This window comes from Felis catus, chromosome A1 (genome assembly GCF_018350175.1).
Source record: "Felis catus isolate Fca126 chromosome A1, F.catus_Fca126_mat1.0, whole genome shotgun sequence".
NCBI classification, from domain to species: domain Eukaryota; kingdom Metazoa; phylum Chordata; class Mammalia; order Carnivora; family Felidae; genus Felis; species Felis catus.
The window spans coordinates 147,816,533-147,822,532 of NC_058368.1; the positions used below are offsets into that span (position 1 = coordinate 147,816,533).

Below are 6,000 nucleotides of genomic sequence, written 5' to 3' on the forward strand. Positions count from 1 at the left end.
ATTAAATTGTGAAATCATTGACTTTTCTTAATAATTTGTTAATGATATGATGTTATCCAAAAAACTGTGTTCTTACTAAATCTGAACAAACAATAAGCATGTTTGAGTACTTATATATATATATAGAAATAGGAACACATATGTATATATTTTATGTCATAGGAACATATATGCATATATTTTATGTCATTTGTGTTAAATTTGTGAAGGTAATTATTTTGTAGCCCAAACCACAACAAAACAAAAACCAAAAAACAATAAAAAGTATCAGAGAACCTAAATGAAAAAAGATCATTTATATAATTTAAGAAATGCTTTAGTTTGTAATTTTTGCACCTAATGCTTATAAAAAAGAAAATTGTTTGAGTCTTTGATCAAATGTTTTTCTTCCCTGAATTACTGTCTTTGATTTTGATTATTGATATGTACTTCAAACACATTGATTTTCAAAATTCTGAACACTGATTTAATAAAAAAGCAATCAAAGCATAGTTTCATTATGGTTAAATAATTATGTAGTACTTCATGACGTGAGCTAATTATAGATTTGGTTCAAGGTTTCCATTTATTTTATTCAATATAGCATCAGGTCTAAGTAACAAGTCTGGCATATTTGGAAAGCAAATAATTATTTATTTTCTATACTTTTTGTAAACTAAAATTAAAATTCTAGCATGCTAAAATAAGTTTTGTTTCAAGTTTTATTTTATTGTTAATTAATAACTAAAATGCCTTGATTGAATTTTAATATAAATTTTAGTTTTATTTAATAAATAATTATGGAGATTAAATTTTATAAAAAGCAGGTCAGATAACATATGATATGTCAAAGTTAATAAATGAATCTAACACATAGGAGAAGGATATGCCAACAACTGTAATAGTTACATTATCAATATAATTATAGGTCAGAATTCAGTGTAGAATTCCCTATGTAAGTAAGATATTGTTATTATAAAGTATAGATGTTTCTTTCCTTCAAAGGAACTTGATGACTTGAAATATAATTAAGCTGATGGCATACACCTTACTTAATCATTTTACTTCTAGTTTCTTGGATTAGCTTGGTTAAATACCATAAAAGGGTATGGTTAGTGTCAGAAAATGAAATACTTTAATATACGCAGTGAAAAATCAATAACTTTTATAGACAATAAATTTAACATTTAATTACATTAACTCAAGCTATGTATGTGCTTATTTTTTCTTAAACATTTAAAATATAAAATACAAAATTAAAAATTTATCACAGTTTGAGTGTCTGATATAGACATTCATTCTTCAAATGAATATTAATGAGATAATTCAAACCAAAAACATTTCAGCTAAATTACCTGTATGACTTCATTTTGCATTGATTTTATATTCAACATTTGTCTTTTTCATAATTGTCTAAAATTAAAAAAAATTACACATTAAAATATGGAATTCAGAGAATTAAGTGAATGGGTAATGAATTTAATCAAGTTTCCCTTAAACTTGACCCCCAGAAGACTAAAATAATTTTCACATAAATTACACAGGGAATTAATTACCTCAATTGACCGTTTTATCTTGCATCATTAATTGGAGATTAAATTCTCTGTTAAGCATTGTCAGGTTTATTTGTAAACATGAAAAATGTAAAAATGAATTTGAAAGTGAGTATTTTTTAATATTTTATTTTGCTTAAAATATGTCCAAAAATGCACAAATATTTTATAGTTTAAACAACAAAATATTTCCAGCATCTATGTAAAATGGAAATTCAGAATAGAAGGAAAGAGTCATTTTATAGAGGGTGAGCCTGTGACTGTGTTATTCCCGGAGGGTAGCTCACATTAGTGAAAGTTGGTGTTCAGAAAGTAAGGGAGGGGTGGAGGGGAGAGAAGGCAAAATTCAAGGCAATAAAGTGCGAAGTATTTGGGAGTCAGAAAACCTAGGCTCTGATTGAGGTTTTAGCTATTATGTGTGAACTTTACCAAGTTACTTAGCTTCTCTGTGAATGTTGATTTTCTCACAGGTAAATGCAAAAATGAATGCAATCTGCACATGGCTATTATGTGGACTGAACAACATATTTTCTATAAATAGCCTGATATCACGACAGGCATATTTCATTAAATATTTTTTCTTTTTCTTTCTCTTTTTCTCTTCATTCTTTTTCCTCCTTTTTCTTCCTCTTTTCCTTCCCATTTCTCCTCCTCCACCTCCTTCTCCATATTTTTCCTCCTCCTCTTCTGCCTTTTTTCCTTTCTCGTCTCCTTCTCCCTTTATTATCATCACTACTGCGAGAATGGGAAAGGGAAAGAAAAGGAGCTGCTGAAGTTTAGAGTCTGATGAAAAGTGAGATATAAGGGAGCCATTTGGTTTGTGCCAGGATAATTTATTGTTTTGAAACCATTTGGGGACATATTAAAAATTGATAAATTACAGTGTTCAGTATGTGCTCAAATGCTACCTAAGACAAAACAAGATAATGGTTAATAAGTAAAATGATCAGTATTTCCCAGATGTTAAAAATTTAGCAAGGCACTCATAAAGAATGTATAATTTAGGAGGTATCAAAAATATTCAAAAATGTTATTTAAAAAGAATTAATTTTGTTTTTTCTGGGACATTTCATGGCTTTGGTGTGGTAAATAAAGACAATGAATCTGTGTTAACTACATCACTACACACATTTAAGTAGTATTTGTTATTAAATTGCATCTCCCTAGTTTTCTTAGTTTCATATATATGAGATAAATCTAATCAACTTGCTTTTGCTATACCATTGAAATGCTAATCATCTGATTAGTACCTAGACTGTAGGCAGAATATAGAAGAGATCATGTATCTGTGACTTCTGCCAAATCCAGAAAATGTTCACATTACTAAATATTACATATTGGAAAAATATGGTCAAAATACAAATTATAATATTATTCATTTGATTATCATGATAATTATAATTGGCTTAAAATCTGCCTCTTTCTGAAAGCTATCTATTTTTTTATTCTTGAAAGCATATTGGCTTTTATAATAAAATTATGTATGTGTGTGTGCACATATACTCATTGTATAAAATTTAGACTATAAAAAAATCATAAAATGTAAAATAAAATTCTGTGTTGCAAACCAGATACAAAGAGTAAATATTTTGTGCACACCTATCCAAAATACACACATATAAATTTATATACAAGTATTTAACAAATGGGATCATAGTGTCTACACCATTTTGTACTCTAAATTAACCATCACATTGTGTCAAGTGGTTCTCCAATGCTAGTGAATTGACTTACATAATAGGAAAAATGTTCACATAGCATTCCATTCCTGTTTACTTTGGAAAGATGACTCTGTGAGAAGAACGACATTTGATAAGACAGACAGATAAGTTTCCCTAAAACTGGGAGCAGTTTCTTTCCAAAGATGATTCAATTTGTGGGTTAAATCTAATTGTTCCTGAATATCTAATAGTATATTTTCAAGCAATGTCCATCAATCATTCAGTAGCAACTGAGTACACTATTCCTATACATTTCCTTGTTATAATTGTTAAACAAATGTTTCATATTCTACAGCTGTGGCAGAGTTCTTATTTTATCTGAAAATCTAATTATTTTCATGATTTTATTTTTCTTGCTTAAAAGAGAAGTATTTCTAAAAAAAATATTGAGAATGCTTTTTAAATTATTAATATGAAAGTGTACTTTAGGAATACAACCACAGTAATAGATCCAGACAGCATGTCTCTGGGTACTAACATGGTGCTTCGTAGTGCTTTCCTTTTAGGTAAAGAAAATGAAAAATATTGATTCTTCAAAGCCATGTTAGTATAGAAAAGGTCAGATATTGACCCTTTGTAGTTTGAAGCTTTATTTATTTATTTATTTATTTATTTATTTATTTATTTATTTATTTATTTATTTATTTTGGTCTGCAGATGGCCTATTCCTGTAAACATTTATTTACAGGAAATAATCAATTTATGAATTTTCCACTTCAGTTATGAACTCTCACACAAAATAAACCTGAGGTTCAATAAACTTTACATTATGCTATTAAAAATAATCTCTTTGATCTTAACCATATCTATATCAGCTAAAAGAGTTAAGGTATTAAAATTGACAAAATAAAATTGGGAATGACTAAAACGTTAAGATTTAACAAGAAAGTACTCTCAAATAATACTAACAAATTCAATGGTAATATATTTGTACCAAATTCTTGATTATATTGATATTTCAAAGGGTTGTTTTGGTCAGTTGCAGATAATACAGATTCCCCAACAAAGTTTCATTTCAATTGCTAAAGAATCCTCTTCTTTGACAGATAATGCTTCCTTTAGATTGGCTCACTTCATTTATTAATTTATTTTTTTTTGGTACTTTTTGAATCTAATGGTACATCTCTAGATCCTTATGCTGAAATTAAGTAACCTGGGAAGAGAAATCATCTTGTCTTACAGTTCTTCTCAAAATGACATACTTGGACTTTCTGCTGGGGTCCACATGTGACCCATGGGAAAATTCACTTATCTTTATCCCACTTCCACTATTCTGCAAACCGCCTTTCTGACCAGATCTCAAACCTTGTACTGCATATCCTTACTCCTCAAAGTGGCACCACTCTCCCAAAGTTTCTATATTTCAAGAGGGGCTATTGCTCATTGGCACTTTTGGCTTCAAAGAACTCAGAAAAAGCAGAGTATCATTATTATTACAAACCTATTACTTTTTTTTCTTAAGAAGATGAAGTTAAGTAATGCTGGGGATCAAAACATTTCAGTGGCTGGGTCATGCTGACCAGTACAAAATTATCTCTAAATTGCTTATTCAAATAACTACACCCAAATATATTCAGTTTGGCTCTGAATTTATCAAGGTATGATAGGATTAAAACTATTCTTGGGACATTGACCACACAATTTAGTCTAATGATTGGTACCTCCACATCCTTCATTTCTTCCCTTCTCTGCCATTTCCTACTGGGCTCAAATCTTACTCAGAATCCATAAAGACTGGAAAATAGAACTTGGAAATAAATAAAGCAAATAATATATTTAGACTCTTTAATATAAAATATTAGACAATGATAGTTTGGTTCCAGTTCTACCCTACAGAGCCAAAACTTTTTAATATAAGACAGAATCAAAATATTGGGGTTCCAAATCCCACCTGAATTTCTAAGTGATATAGTATTTACTCTTCATGTATTTCAGTTAATACATTATTAATTTATTACTGCATCACAAATTGTCTGTAAGTACCACATTAAAAAAAAAGGTGAATATGACTTCCAATTTCCGTGGAACAGGGATTCAGACATAGGTGAACTTGATCTTCTGGTGCAGGATATCCCATGAGGCTACAGTCCAAGGTTCTGGCTGGGACTGCAGTCATCTCAAGGCTGACTGGGACAGCATCTACTTCCAGGCAAACTCGAGGCCTTAGGTTCTCACTGGCTGTTGGACAGGTTCACTTGCCCCATGAACCTCTCCAGAGGACAGCTGATAAGACTAAAAAGGTATATAGCAAGAGAATGGATATCTATCACTTCTGTCATACTCTGTACATTAGAAGTTACTAGGTCTAGCTTTCAGACAAGGGAAGAGGACTGCCCAGCTTATGAAATCTAGAAGATGAAGCTGATTTGGGGCCATTTTAGATGCTGATAGGTAGGGTTAATCATTTATTGTTCATCAACCTTCTAACAGTAGACATATATTTAATACACCATTGACCATTTTTTTGGAGCACTGAAAACTGCTTTAGTTCTAGGGGATACCATGTTGCATAGTACCTGCCTTAAAAGTCTATGTAGAATTCAGATATTAAATGATTCCTCCATGTCCATGAAGTTGAGGGTATGTGAGATGATCAAAGGGAAAGTGAAAAGCCTCCCCACTCAAAAATTTAATTTACAGAAACAGCTTACCATTTGTGATACAGAAATTTTATTTAAACATTTGATACCCTCACAAAGATTAAAAGCATTGCTAATCTACTATTTTGCAGTTATCCAATCAAATAA

At 30.3% G+C, this 6,000-nt stretch overlaps 1 long non-coding RNA gene across 1 annotated transcript in view; it reads right to left on the reverse strand.

The window, feature by feature from the left end:
- Positions 1–3,863, reverse strand: part of LOC109502156 — a 40,661-nt gene extending 36,798 nt beyond the window's left edge. The window contains exon 1 of the long non-coding RNA XR_006582904.1: positions 1,335–3,863. This is a non-coding gene — a long non-coding RNA (uncharacterized LOC109502156). The remainder of the gene's footprint in view (positions 1–1,334) is intronic.
- Between the last annotated feature and the right edge of the window lie 2,137 nt (positions 3,864–6,000).